This window comes from Rhinatrema bivittatum, chromosome 1 (assembly GCF_901001135.1).
Source record: "Rhinatrema bivittatum chromosome 1, aRhiBiv1.1, whole genome shotgun sequence".
NCBI classification, from domain to species: Eukaryota; Metazoa; Chordata; class Amphibia; order Gymnophiona; family Rhinatrematidae; genus Rhinatrema; species Rhinatrema bivittatum.
In genome coordinates this window covers 330,067,833-330,083,743 of record NC_042615.1, presented here as the reverse complement: position 1 = coordinate 330,083,743, position 15,911 = coordinate 330,067,833, and the positions used below count along the sequence as shown (strand labels likewise).

The window sequence follows — 15,911 nt, the reverse complement described above, 5'->3', positions numbered from 1 at the left end:
CACACATACTCCCCTATCCACATCCAGTCTCCTCACTCCAGAATACACCCACCATTCACCCACACCCACATATACCACAGACATCCCCCCTTTCCACAAAAACACCCTTCACTCCTCTCCTCCCCCTGTGTACCTATTAGATACGTACACATACATCCACCCCACCTCTCTACACCACTTTCCCCCATTATTTTCTCCTGCAGTCTCAGGGCCAGTTAGCATAAGGGTTGGCAACAGTTACCTCAAGTATTTTAATGCAGGTCTAATTATAACAAATATTTTAATGCATAACATCATAAACCTTTGTTTGCTATATGGTAAATGTAGAAAGTTACATTTGGTAACCTTCCGTATTAATTGTACTTTATGACATATGCCCCCTAAGGAGATGAATATGCTGTTATGCACTTGGGAAAAAATAACTCTAAAACACAAACAATGGAAGAATACTAGAGGTTGTAGTTGAGGAGAGCAAAATGCCTACGCAAACTCACACCATCAACCACACTGCCAGACACCTCCGCACACCAGCATCAAGAAACAACCGTCCATCCTATGATCAACAACATACCTACGACCACTCGAACTTACAAGACATTGATTTTAACTAACCCAAAACGCATATCCAACAGCATCTCATCTATATTTAACCTTGAAAGCCTGTTTCACTAACCTACTTGTTTGATTTATCCCAGTTACTTTCCTACCCAATTGCCTCACCCTGTAACCCCACCCTACATGTATTAGCACGTTATAGCAACTATCCCACAACTTATTACGAAACTGTAAACCGATGTAATAAAAATATGCTGTAATGTTATTTAACTAACACACTAACCAAACGCTGTAAACTGTTCTGATGGCGAAACCGAATGACGGTATACAAAACATGACAAATAAATAAATAAATAAATGAAAATAAATAAATAATGCCAAACCACCAGAACCTGATGATATTCACCCCTGAGTTCTAAAGGAACTCAAATATAAAACTACAGAACTAGTACTGGTAACTTGCAACCTATTAATTCAAATCTGTCTCTAAAAACATAAGAACAAACAACAAAGAGCAGCACTGCGAACCTATCTGCTCAAAAGCAAAAATAGAACAAAAGGTATCGCCAAATTATCTAAAAAATGCTCTTCACCATCAACCAAACAATATTATAAGGAACGGGACCGCATCAGCAAGCCTTAGACAACGTGCTCAGTAACAAAACCGAGCCGTCCGGTCTTTTCAATCATTTGCAGGCCATGAGAAATTATTTTGCAAAGTACACCATCCGGTGTTACCAAAGTCGATGTTATTTGTATTTATATATGCCCTTTCAATGAAACTTATGGTGGTTGTGAATATTCGAAAAAATGACTCTTGTGAACTCAGAACAAATGACTCGACAGCGGCCGTGTTTCGCAGCCACTAGGCTGCTTCATCAGGAGTCAATGGTATAACAAAGAGTCTATAGAAAAAACAAACAAGAGTATTTCACAATATATCTTGATAATCAATGTAAAATGAAAGTACTTAGCTTCAGTTGGTGTAGCAACCTGTTCCAAATGGGACGCAATGTCTCCATAAGTCTTCTTTGACAACGCTGGGCTAGAAACCGCATCAGACTGGTAACTTAGATTAAATAGCCCTCTCTTTTGAGGGCGTCATGACGTCATCAGACATCTACTATCACCTTGGTAACCGGATGCTCTATCTATGAGAACGTCAGTATTGCAGGAAATTCCTCAGCATAAACCATCCTACGGAGCAGTCAAAGACAGGGGTATGTTTATAAAAATACATTAAGCTCTAACATGGTGTTTAAGCCCGCCCGGTGGACAGTGTCCAGGGAATGAATCCATTGTTGCTCTGCCTGCAGCGGAATTCTGTCGAAATCACCACCTCACCATGATGGAAAAAATTGTTCCAAGACGCACTCTTTTAGATCATCAGAAGAAGCAAATTGAAGACAATGGGTGACTAGTGGTGCTGTGATTCGTCCCGTATTAATACAAGATCGATGCTCAATCAGGCGTGTTTTGAAAGATCTTTTTGTCTTCCCCACATACCATAAATTACAGGGACATTGAGGGCCTCATTTTCCAAAGCTATCGCAGGCTTGCGCTGTTAGCACAAGCCTGCGATAGCTAGCGGAAGTAGCGCAGGCCTGCGCTACTGAAATCGGGGTGGAGTCGGCCCTGGAAGAGGAGGAGTCGGGGCGTCACCGGGGCCGACTCTGCGATGACGGTGCGCACAGGGGCGGATTTTAAATGCCCTGTGCGCGTAAATCTGGCCGGATTTACGTGTGCAGGGCCCTCACGCACCGGCGGCCTATTTTGCATAGGCCGCCGGCGTGCGCAGAGCCCCGAAGCGCGCGTAAGTCCCGTGGCTTCGTAAAAGGGGGGGGGGGTGGGGGCGTGTCAGGGACGTTCCTGAAATGACGCAGGAGCGTTTTGGGGGTGGGCCCGGGGGTGTGGTGCCGGCCCGGGGGCGTGCTCGAGGCCTCCAGACCAGCCCCCGGGTCAGGTGATGGCGCGCCAGCAGCCCACTGGCGCCGGCGCGCAGATTTACATTGCTTTTAGCAGGCGTAAATCTGCCAACAAAGGTAAGGGGGGGGTTAGATAGGGCCGGGGGGGGGGTGGGTTAGGGGAAGGTGGGGGGAGGGCGAAGGAAAGTTCCCTCCTAGGCCACTCTGATTTCGGAGCGGCCTAGGAGGGAACAGGCAGCGCGTGCTGTGCTCGGCGCGCGCAGGTTGCACAAATGTGCACCCCCTTGCACGCGCTGACCCAGATTTTATAAGATAACGAACGTATCTTATAAAATCCACGCGTACTTTTGTTCGCGCCTGGTGCGCAAACAAAAGTACGCGATCGCGCAAATTTATAAAATCTACCCCACAGTGATAAGGAAGTGCCCTTTTCGCTGTCTATTTCGCGCCCAATACATAAACCTTCTATGGTGTAGTTATTGGGCGCGATGCCGGCAGCGATCGCACCGCAGTGGTGCGATCGCTGCTGGCTAGCCCCCCCCAGCCCTATCTACACCCCCCCTACCTTTATCGCGAAAGTTACGCCTGCGCCGGTCAGCCGCCACCGCGCAATTCCCTCGGCCCAGGAGCAATTTCAGAGGCCTCGGCCACGCCCCCGAAACACCCCCAAACGTCACACCGCCCCCCGACACTCCCCCCTAGCAAAGCCCCGGGACTTATGCATGTCCCGGGCTTGCACGCCCCGCCAAGCCTATCCAAAATAACTTATGCATAACCTATGCAAAATAGCCTATGCATAACTTATGCGCGTAACCCTTTTAAAATCTACCCCCAAAATGAGCTACAGCAGAGTCTGGAGTTTGATAGACAGGGCCTGTAACTTTCAAAATTGCACATGGGCGCATATGTGCTTGCGTTCTTCGGCCTGCGCCCAGGGATGTGGCTATTTTATAACATACACGTGTTTATGCAAGCATGTTATAAAATAGCCTGGCCACACACACACAAGTTGTGCCCATTTTTAAGTGGACCACGTGCCTGAGCGCACAAAGCCGCTTCTACCGCATATGTGGGAAAATTTTAAAAGGGACGTACGCAGACACATTTGTCAGTTTTACCAGTTTGTTCCCAGTTTTCCCAGTTAACAGAATGGTCCTCTAACCCCCACCCCCAGGTTTGATAGCCTTCCTTCTCCCCAGTTACCCTAGACCCTTTAAAACCCTCCAAAATAGCTTTGTTCTTTTTTTTTCCTTACAACGCCATCCATAGGTAGAAGTAAAGTTACACCGCAGGGGTCCTCAGCGCATGTCGGATCGCATAAGTATTATGCCACAATTTTCTGGTTAAAGTCCTGACCATGCCCAAGCCACTGCCTATTTTCGAGAAGTTCCGAGAGTGCGTGCAACGGCATTTACAACGCATATTCGGGGCGCTTTTAAAATCCGCTCAGCCTGTGCCAGGCCCCAACAGATTCGCACCTCCCATAATTAATTCACACGTCGGGCTTTTTTTAAAATTCACTTATTAGGTTCTTTCATAAAAGAAGCACATTGCACAGACACTTTTCAAGGCCAACAGTAGTGGATTACAGCTTTGCCAGTCACTAGTTTTATTGTGAACATCATTGGTGCAATGGCTGGAGATTCACAACTTGTAGGCCCGTCTGCAGAGCAAGGAAATGAACATAAGGCGTCAATAGCAATCTCAGAAGACAAAGCTGTATATATTTCCTCTACTACCTTCGCGGGGGTGGTCACTTCCCAGCCTTGGACAGCACTAGGACTGCTCAACCAGGGTTGGGGGAGAAGTTCTGGGGTTCCATGGAATGGGGGCAGGACTCTCCTGCCAGGCCACCAAGAGGAAATTACCACAAAAAAACTCAGTTTACTCCAACATTGTTGCTCCAAAGAAGAAAGTTTATTCAAAAAAGATAGCCAAGTTTCAGGAAGTACCCTCAAAACAGAAGTCCAGAAATAAAATATAAATGTTCAAACGGATTCCTAAAAATGATTTCCACACTTAGGGGGTCATTTTCTATGCAGATCGCACGCGAAAAGGGACTTTTCGCACTCGAAAAGTCCCTTTTCGCATGTGATAGCTAAATCGGGGCGGGTTCTGGGCGGCGGCGGCGCCGGGGCAGATGCCGCGAAGACACCGCCGACTGCGAAAAGGTAAGGACCCTTTTCGCCGCCAATTTCACGCCCAATAGCGCCAACTTTTACGATGGCCCGCCCCCCGCTTCGCCACTCCACCCTCCGTTATCGCCGGATTTTCTAAGGTCTGCGGCCTTAGAAAATCCAGGCCTTACAGCCTTTTGCAGAATAAGTCTCTTCAGGTATTGTAACCCTGCTCCTTCTCGCATAGGCTTTTTGTTGAATCCCAAAGGAAGAATTACAGAGTTCCTCTTAAACTTGCTCCCATTTCTCTCTCGATAGTCTGGCACACAGAAAATCCTCCCACTTGTTATTAGTGGACAGAGATCCTGGCTCAACATTTTTCTCTCCACAAAGAGTTCTCTTCCATCCACAGGAAAATCCAGGCCCTGGAACCTAGTCTAGGACAACTTCATCTTTCTGCCATCCCCTTCTCTTACTCCCAACTTCTAAACCTCTATTGTGTCTCTCCCTCCTCCCACCATAGATCTTTTCCTTAGGTGGGTAGGGAGAAGATCCAAACCTGTTGCTCAGCTAAACCTTATCTCCCTCCTGAATTCCTGCACCCTTCATTGCTGGAAAATTCCCTATGCTAGAGTCTAGCACAACTCTAGTGGCCAAGCAAGGGCTAAGTGCAGGTTCAGCTTATGCATTAGGAAAAGCTCATCACCAGGACTATAAAAGGAAAGCACAGGGTGGGATTCACAGCCATTCATAAAATCCAAAATGTGTTGACGTCACTTCTGTGGCTAGTTCAGCTGGTCCATTTTGTACTTCGTGATTTTATTCTGTTTTGTACCTCCTGAATGGTTTTACTGTTCCGTGCCTGCAGTGCCCTATTTCTTTCTTTTAACTCCAATGTAAAGTAATTAACAGTCTGTGCTATGGAGGGTTTTTAAAAGCTCAGTTGCTGATTGGTTTTGATTTCCTCCACTTTCAAAGCTGCACATGTCCTTACAATTTCTCAGCATCTCAATTCTATTTTAAGTGCACATACAGTGTAAATCGTGAAGAAATAATGAACAGAACAAATTTAACCGAGCTGAATACCGTAGAATACCAAAATATTTCTTGTGAGAATGCTAACACACTTGCTGTTTTTTTGTGTGTGAATTATTGTTTCTGCTAATATTTGGTTCTGTTAGACTGTATGTTATGTTCACTGCATTCTGAAGCATTACTGTATGTTGTGTTACTACACATTATATGGGCAAATATTCAAAGTATTTGTTATGCAAATTTTTTTACATTCTACAGCAGTGTTTCCCAACTTTTTTTAAGCTCAAGGCACACCTAGATTAACAAAACTGTTGTGTGGCACACCAGCCTCTGTGGAGCAGGTAATGCAGACATGGAGATGACTTGTATGGACAAAATAAGAGCTTGCTTATTTATTTATTTACTTACTTACTTACTTACAGGTACTTGTATTCCACATTCATTACCAACAAGTTTGTTTGAAGCAGAGCAGTACTAGGGAAACAATGAAATTCCCCCAATTTGAAAACAAAGGGAGAGAGAAGGCAGCGCCACACATGAAGCTGTCACAGTGGACCAGTTGCCTCTCTATACAAATGCAAGAAAAGGGTGAGGTGAGGGCAGCCAGTTCAGGGGGCCAATGCAAAAAAAAAAGCTCTGAAAGTGAGCGCTGCGTGTTCAGAGCCTGCTTTCCTAACGCGACTCCAGGCACCTCTCCTGGGGGCACCATGCAATATTTTAATTAGGGGTCACGTTGTCAACTGGCGCCCACTGTCAGCGGCCGTCCACCGGTTAAGAAAACGGAGGCTGAATTTATCAGCCTCCATTTTTCTAATCGGCGCACAGCCACGGGTTTGGGAAATGGACGCTTGTTAATTGAGCATCTGTTTCCCGAACCTGACCGCCTGCACTTTTTTAAAACTTTTTTTTTTTTTTAAATCTTTCGTTCCTCCTACTTAATATGGTAACGAGGATATACAGAAAAGCAGTATTTTCTGCTTTCCTGTACAACGTTTGGGAGTGCTCATAAATTAACGCCTGCTCTAGGCAGGCATTAATTTCTGAGTGCAAAACTGTGCGTTTTGGACGCACCTTTTTTTTTTGCAATGTGAGTGATTCGCTAATAGCCTTAATATGTATTTGCATGTTTTGCCGCGTGTTGGATGCGCATTGTGGAGGTGCTAATTCCTTTATTGCATAAGGAGATTAGGTTGCACCTACATAACCCACGTCCAACTGCGGGTTAAAAAGCACGCTCAGCTGAGCGCCCTGTATTGCATCAGCCCCTCAGTTAGTTACCTTGGCTGTCAGTCACATATTTATTTATTTATTTATTTATTTCAGATTTTTATATACCGGCATTCGAGACAGAAGTCACATCGTGCTGGTTCACATAAAACAGGGGTGCATAGTAAACATAACTATAACAATGGTGTTGAAAAGGCAGTTACATATAACAGGGTAATAAGAACTTGGCTGAGAAGGAAGAGAAAGGAAAGGTTATTAAATTCACACAGGTAAACGATATAAGATAAGGATGACCATGGTGTATTTGGAGATTAGTTAACCGAGTTGGAGATTAGTTAACCATGTTGGAGATTAGTTAACCATGGTATAGTTGGAGATAAGGGGTGGCTTGGAGGTGTTCTATCAATTGGCGTCCGGGAAAGCTTGTGTGAATATCCAGGTCTTTAGTCTTTTTTTGAAAGTTGAGATGCATGGTTCTGTTCTGAGATTTGAGGGGATGGAGTTCCATAAAGGTGGAATGGCTGTAGAGAAAGCCCGGTCTCTTAGTGTGCAGTGTCTGGTGGATTTGGACGGGGTACCTGTAGCGATCCCCTGTATGCATCTCTTGTCGGTCTTGACGAATTGTGTAGTCGGAGCGGGATCTGTAGGTCAATGGGAGCCAGTTGGTTGATGTTTTTGTATGTGGTAAGAATGGCCTTGTATATTATTCTAAAGTGTATAGGTAGCCAATGGAGGCTCTTTAGAATGGGGGTTATGTGGTCCCTTCTCTGGTATTTGTCAGAATTCGTGCAGCTGCATTTTGCACCATCTGAAGCGGTTTGGTGTATGAAGCGGGAAGGCCAAGTAGGATGGTGTTACAATAGTCTAATTTTGAAAAAATGATTGCTTGTAGAATGGTTCTGAAATCTTGGGCATGGAAAAGTGGTCTAATTCTTTTCAGCACTTGTAGTTGGTAGAAACAGTCTTTGGTGGTTTTGTTAATAGTGGCTTTGAAATTCAGGCGATTATCAATTAAGACTCCTAGGTCTCTCACTTGTGTGATTGTTGGCGTGGCTTGTTGTGCAGAGGTGATGGTGCTGTTTTCTGAGGCGATGAGCAGGAGTTCAGTTTTGCCAGAATTTAATACCAGGTTTAGGCTGGTGAGGAGGAGTTTAATTTTTTGAAGGCATGTATCCCAGTAAGCCAGAGTTTTTGCGAAGGAATCCTTAATGGGTATCAGGACCTGGATATCGTCCGCGTAAAGGAAGTGTTTGAGGTTGAGGTCGGTGAGAAGTTGGCATAACGGTATAAGGTAAATGTTAAATAAAGTAGGAGACAGGGAGACCCCTGTGGGACTCCTACTGACGACGGGTGTTGAGAGGATTCTTTGTTCTGTATCTTACCTTGTATCCTCTATTGCTGAGAAATGATATGAACCAAGATAGAGCTGTGCCTGAGATACCTATGGAGGCTAACTGGTAATGAGTAATGAATGATTAACGGTGTCAAAGGCTGAAGAAAGGTCCAGTAGGATCAGTAAGAAGGCTTGACCTTTATCGAGGCCCAGGATGAGGTGATCTGTTAAGGAAATGAGTAGGGACTCCGTGCTTAGTGTTTTGCGGAAACCGTATTGTGATGGGAAAAGGAGGTTGTTTTCTTCAATGTAGTTTGAGAGTCGGGTGTTCACCAATTTCTCCATAATCTTGGCTATGAAGGGGAGGTTGGCGATCGGACGGTAGTTGTTTGGGTCATTAGGATCTAGATTAGGTTTCTTGAGTAGTGGTTTGAGAGAGGCCAATTTTAGGTCATCTGGGTAAGATCCTTGCGTTATTGAGCAATTTATGATGTCTGACAGGGATTTGGAGATGGAGTCAGGAATTGATAGAAGCAATTTCGAAGGGATGTGGTCCGAAGGGTGAGAAGATGGTTTCATTTTCCGTAGTATACCTTGGATCTCAATGGAAGAGGTGAGTTCCAGTTCTTCTAAGCGTGAATTTTTGAAGGCGGTCTGAGGTGGTGTTGAAGTAGAAGCGGTGTTAGGGGCAGTTGAGTTAGAAGTTTGCTGATTTTGTTGTTGAAAAATAGCGCTAGTTCTTCCGCTTTAGATTTGGCTTGGTTGAGAGCGATTTCTGATGGGTTTATTTGAGTGAGGTTAGAGATGTAGCTAAAGAGGGCTTTAGCGTCGAAGATTAGGTGGTGGATCTTGGATGCGTAGTAGTTCCTCTTGGATCTTAATGTATTGGATTTGTATTGGTGAAGAGTTAATTTATAGGTAGATAGAGTGATGGTGCATGGGTTTTTGCGCCATTTAGCCTCATTTTGTCTTAGCAGTAGTTAAGCTTTCTTAGTTCTAGTGTAAACCATGGTTGCCTTTTGGCGGAGTTGGGTGAGGTTTTTTTGTTGTTAGAGGGCATAGCTTGTTGGCTATCGATTCCGTGATGATGTTCCAAGATCGAAGCGCTGAATTCGGATTGGTGAAGTCTACTTGGGTGAGATGTGATGATAAGTGATTGCTCAGATCTTCTGTGGTGCATGTTTTTCTGTAAGTGAAGCAATGTGAGGGTATGTGAGATGGACTGGTATCTTTTATTGAGAATGAGGAAGTTATGAGGGAGTGATCTGACCATGGTACCTTCGTGCAGGTGGGGTGCTGGACCAGTTTGATTGCTGAATTGACGAAGATAAGGTCTAACGTGTGTCCGGCTTTGTGTGTGGGTTCGTTAACTAGTTGAGTGAAACCTAAAGCGGAGTATGCTGTAAGTAAGGCTTCGCAGTTAGGTGATAATATGGAGTTGTCGACGTGCAGGTTGAAATCACCTAAGATTATAGCTGGTGCATCTAGATTGATGAGGGAAGTAGTTAATTCGACCAGAGGAGAGGTGCCAGAGCTCCTCCATTGCTGCTGTTCCCAACACTCAGTGAATCGCATTCAGTGCTCAGCAGTGCGCACACTCTCCATCTCACTAAGCCAGGGGATAAGACAGAGGCTGGAAGAACTCAAAGCAGGAAGTTCAGGAGGGAGGAGAGGAGGTGGGTACTTGTACAATGAATCTGTTGCACAAAGCAGGACCCAGCTATCCTGTATACTGTCCCTAATTCTTACACTTCAGGGCTCATGCTGTAGCTAGGAAGTAGAGGCATGCTTGACGACACATGCTCTCATGAAAAAAGTTCCTGCGTGTTTAACAGCTACTGCTGGTGTCTCTTGTTGCTGTGAGGGGCTGAGGGCTGAAACTAGGTGCTGGCCTAGACTTGAGCATCAGGCAGTAGTGACTTTTCCTGTGGCACATCTGATCAGTCTGAGGGCACACTGGTTGGGAACACTGATCTACAGACTCTAGAACATAATCAATAAATACAATATGAAATTAAGACATCAAACTAGAAGTAATCATTGCCTCCTACAGTACTGACATGAGGTCTGAGTAGTTTCCCAAGGCTCATTTCTCTGAATCAGACAAATTTCTTCCAACTGAAAGCTATTAGTGCATAGCAACTAAGTTGTATTGTATTACCCAGGAAGCTACACACAAGGTTAAAATAACAACAGAGACAGGAAGTAGAAAACAGTGAAATATAACAATCAGCCACAAGGTGGCATCAACCTATAAGAACACTTGTGACAATTTTCATTAGTGCCAAGATTAGCCCTGTCTTGACTTTGGGGGTGGTCTGGATGTTTTGCACATGCTACATCTAACATGGTAGGTACTTACTTATAATAACACTGACCCATGGGTGAGAAGGCCTTGGTGCTAACATTGGTATGGTCAGTTGCCCAGTAGCCATGAAGCTCTTGTTCCATTTATCCTTATTGCTGCAGAACATGATGATCATGCTGTTTCTAGTTGTATTGATGACTGGAGGAATCACAAATCCACAGAATTGATGTACAACAGTTGGCACTTACATCATAACCTCTGTGAAGCGCGTGAGGGGTCTTATGAAAGAGAAATGAAAGTAGGCACTCTGATTAAGCTCCAAAACCCAGAGCAGACTTCTGAATAGATAAAGTAAGCAACTGCCTATGGGTGACTGTGCCTGAGAGGGGAGGTGGGGTTGGTCACTTCTGTCAGCAGAAGTTATTTCTATCATCATTGTTCCCAAGTCATGGCCAGCCAGAAGGAGAGAGGGGTGGAGTTCTCCATCTGAGAACTGGGCTGCCTGTGACATCAGAAGGGGACCAGAAGCCCCCGCTTCCCCCTTACCTGGCTGAAAAGGGAAGCTAGAATTTAAAAAAAAATGCTGATGTCAAGGACATCAGATAGAAGCTAACCTTGCTGCATGCAAAGTAAACTCTTTAGTGCTGTTTATTTTTCAATTATATATTTTTCCATAGTATGGAATGCTATTCAATGGAACAAGTACTATGTTCAACAAATATAATTTCTTAGGCTGTGCTAAATTACCCTTTGAAGAGTTCTGGATCTCAGACACAGGCAGCGGAAAGGGTTGGACCACAGGGGCCATGCCCCCCCCAAAATTCAGGCACCGCTGGTGACTGCTCCCCCTGCCCTTATAAATTTCCGTTGGGCTCCCTACTTACTGAGCATATCTAGAAACTTGTTTTGTTTGATATTTTATCAGGAATGGTAATCTTTCTGTATTTCTATTGTTGCACTGCATTCAGAGTCTGGCTTGTTGAAGCATCTGGTTCAGTTTTGGCCTGCACATTTCTATTTGTACTGTATGGTCTCTTTATTCTGTATTTGGTGAGGGTTTGTCTGTGCTCTGCAAGATTGATCAAGGTGAGGTATTCTGCTATTGCACAGATTCTGTGTAACAATTCATAGCAACCTGACTTATTCTGCTTTCCTAACAGGATGGGTATTGCTGTTTTAAGGCTTGGAGTTATATTTGTGGTGTTGAATTTTCATGGATAGGGTTCTTATTGTTTGAATGCTGGCAGTTTGTGTTGTTTTGGTATGGGAGGTTTAATATACTGTAATTATAGTTCAGTTTACTTATGGCTTTCTAATGGCCAAGTGCAAAACCCAATACACTTTACAATTGGCCTGATACCCTATGGGTTCCAAGTGTCTTTGCAGGTTCCTCACTGTCCCACAGCAGTTGCATGTAAATATAATATATGTTGTTTGTAACTGATACTTTTACCTTAGGGCATTCAAAGTACAGATGTCTATTTCATGTCAAATCTGTTATTGCAAATGCATAATTATTGTGTGTGTTGGGTGGGTGGGGAGTACAAAGCTGTGAGATTCACATAGAGTGCATATTAGCCTTGCATCGACCCTGAGGGAGTTCAGCACACACAAGCCCTCACCATTCACCATCTCCCACTTCCACAGGGGGCAAATGCTGGGGCAACATAGCAAGCGAGCTTGGATATTCATTTTAAGCAGACGGTGGTACCCAAGCAATTAGGGCTGTTTTGATATCTGTACGCTACATTTTCTTAGGTTCTGATTCCATCCCTTGGCACTCAATGATCTTCCCTCTCTCCATACATAGTACAGAATAGTCGCTTAATACTGACACTTCTTTTAGTAATGCACTTTTTCTCAGGGGCAGGCCATCCCTGCCTGTAAGCAGGAAGACCATAGCGGTTTTCTAGCATCAAGTATTTTATTGGTATGTCTGGGAATTAATAATTCTACTCTATGATTTATGCAAATGTACCCTTTTCTTTGGCGTTGCATATTCTCCAAGGACACAAAGACAGAGGTTTAAAGAAAAGTCCAGCAGGAAAAGCCCTGTCTTCCTTTTGGTTCCTTTCTCCCTAGACCATCATGGCTCTTGGATCAGACATGAATGTCTACTGTCTCCCAATGGTGAGTATTGATTGCATATGCCACCGTATATGGGTACATCATTGGTGGGTGCTTAAAAACTGATTTTTCTTTTAGCAATAGATATACTTGGTGATGGACATGCTGGGAAACCCTGCTTGTTGATCAGTATTTGCTGCTTAACTGGATAAAATATCTGTGAAGGACATTGCAGCCTCAACAAGTTTGTGTCCAGTTAGCCAGTGTCAGCTAGTTTAAAACCGCACCCTGTTTATGGAACAATAGCAATTCTTTGTCCCATATGCTGCTGTACTATCCATCTTTGGTTCGGAACCCATTTTGTTGGTTTCAATTATACACAGCTTCTTTAAGGGCAACCTGTACTAGGCCCTACAAATCTGCCTTGGAGGGTGCAAAACACCAAGTATTTTCCAATGTTATAGATAACAAAAAGGTCTTATTTATTATGATAAAGTAAGGAAAATTTAGATCTAGTGCACTGAATGCTGAAGCTGAGTTGAGAACTCCTCTTCACTCTTCACTTAACGGTTAGAACATTACAAAACAGGAATATTCACCACGGATTTCAGGCAGACCTGGTATTCAGGGTAACCACAATATGAAAATAAGCCTCATTCTTAGACCAGATATGTGCAGCTATATCTGATGAATATTCCTTCAGGATATTCACAAACCAGCCCACTTTGCAGCCCTCAAGGACTGAAAGTGAATATCCTTGCCCTAAATTGAGCTAATATGATTGGTGTGCTAAGCTTATAGACTTTGTTCTCACTACTGCAGATGAATTCTCCTTCTCCAAAATAGTGTCATTATATTAGAGTGGTAGTTTCAATCATTTCATCTTTTTACCACTTTAATAGTTAAACATTATGTACATACACTGGAAACCAGGTCAAGAAGTTAATAATATACAGTAAAGATGAAGGAGAAATGAAATAGCCTCATGTCTATTTATATACATAAGATTTGGATGTCTTGCATGAAAGGATATTTGGATGGACTCCAAGAGATTGATAATCACTCATAATAGAGAGAACACCTTTGAATACCCATCGCCTTTTCTCTTTTTTATAGCATACTCATCCACAAGGATATAAACAGTATTGCTAATGCTTCTTCCAAATAACTGCACGCAAAATGTAATGTAATATTCTCTCAGTTGACTCACTCCTTTCTACAGGCAAAGCCCCTACCAAGTTTGTTACCATAGGCCTAATAGCATAACAATTTAAATCATCAAATGCAATGTCATAAAAATATGAATAAAAAATATATCAACCTTAGAAATCCCTACTACAATCTGACTCGTTCCATTTCTCTTAGGGAAAGTACTATCAAGACACCAATTCTCTGCTCTATGAGACTTCATCTTTCTATGTAAAAGACAAAAGGACTTCAGGTTTGGGGAAAGAAAGATGGAAAGAAGCTTGGAAAAAAGGGTCAGTGGGCAGAGATGAGGGCCCAACAGCGTGGACAGAAAAGGGAGCAGAAGAAAACGAACAGAAGCAACTCCGAGACAAGACATAAAAGGGAAATTGTGATGTTAATTACTTGCAGTGGAGCATCACTGAGATGAAATGAATCAGATTAAATATAAATATTTTGTTATCTAATGCAAAAGTAATGCTAAAAGAAGGCTAGTGTTTTTTTTCATTTGCAGAATGTTCTCATATGATAGCCCCTTTTGAAGATGTGTGAATGGATAAATAGTTTTTCATCCCATGTACAGTCAAGGTTAGGTTTACAATTAATCAAATTTCTGCTTCACTTAATCTAAAATCTCTATAGTTCCAGGAAGGTAGCACCTTCCAAACCTCAACAAGGACAATCCCCCTGGATCCCTTTGGGAAATGTGGTGGCTCCCAGTCCCTTCCTTTTATTAAATGTATTTTCCTTCCTCAAGTATTTAAGCAATATTCTGACTTGCTGAAATACCTTCATGTTCTGTTCCTGATGTAGCCTTTTCCTTTTACAATGAGTTTCATTTCCTTGATGCAGTTTTTTGACAAGACATTCAAATACAAAAATGGCATTAAAAGCCTACTTTTCAAGTCTGTGTTGTTTTTCTGTAACTTTATTTATATTAAGATAAACTTCAGTAATAGCTATGCAATATTATAACCACTTCCCACACTCAAACTGATCTTTTTTTTTTTCTCTGACATCTCCGTTTTAATTCAGTAAATGGCAGTAGTACTGAGCAGCTGTTCCACTATTTCTGTGACTTGCTTCACAAGCTTCAGTGAAATTCAGACAAGAGGCATTAGTAAAGTCTTATTGTTCCACTTACAAATTACAGAGGCAGCAGAGACTTAGTAGATAGGATTTTGCATTTTATTTTTGTTGCGCTGGTGGTGGACCCTTGGCCCAAGATGGGGTTGACACTACCCGTAGGGCAAGCCCCACAGGTCCCCACCGTCAAGAGGCGGAGCAGACCAGGAGACGGAGGCCGACTGGAGCTTCACCAATACCAGCCCTCGTTCCCACAGATGGAGCCCTTGGGTGCCAGGGCTGGCTGGTCTTAGGCGGGCCTCTGTCAGATGAATTCCGGTGGATGTTGTGGCAGGTAGCCAGGAACCAGTGAAGGTATCGGAGGGACTGAGGCAGGTCTGGATGAGGCAGGGATCCAGAGACCTGGTTGGTAAGGATGAGGCAGGAACAAGAGTAGGTGACGCTCGGGCAGCAGAAGGCCGAAGCCTGAAGGCCAAGTCCAAGGAGATTCAAAGGCACGGTCCAGAACAGGCTGGAGTCAGGGCAGGCGGCAGAGCTAGGCGAGGTATAGCAGAGCAAGAGTCTATACCAGTAATCAGACCAAAGCGAAGTCCAACAAAGCAAGAGTCAAAGCCAGTAATCAGTCCTGAGCATAGTCCAACAAAGCAAGGGTCAAAGCCAGTAATCAGTCCTCAGTGTAGTCCAGTGAAGCAAGGGTCAAAGCCAGTAATTGGTCCTGAGCATGGTCCAATGTAGCAGGGGTCAAAGCCAGTAATCAGTCCAAGATAAGGCTAGGTAGGAACCAGAGCAAGCAATGAAACACACAACTACTGTGGAGACCTGTTGCCAAGGCAAGGAACAAGTGGTGGGCCCTGCCTTAAATAGGAGGGCTGATGACATCATCATATTGGGCCACAGGCTAGTTTTGTGCTAATACCTATGCAAAGTGCTATCAGTGCAAATTACAATAACTTTTTTGCACTTTGTGATAAGTGCGAGAATTGTATTTCCTACATCTAACCATTGGGGGGACCATGTTTATTTATTTATTTATTTTTTATTTATTTAGCATTTGTTTATATACCGAGGTA

At 43.7% G+C, this 15,911-nt stretch overlaps 1 long non-coding RNA gene across 1 annotated transcript in view; it reads left to right on the top strand.

Annotated features, from left to right (window-relative positions):
- The window catches only part of LOC115089720, a 42,561-nt gene extending 27,918 nt beyond the window's left edge, over positions 1-14,643 (top strand). Inside the window, exons 2-3 of the long non-coding RNA XR_003856212.1 lie at positions 12,509-12,630; positions 13,933-14,643. This is a non-coding gene — a long non-coding RNA (uncharacterized LOC115089720). The remainder of the gene's footprint in view (positions 1-12,508; positions 12,631-13,932) is intronic.
- Positions 14,644-15,911: the final 1,268 nt, after the last annotated feature.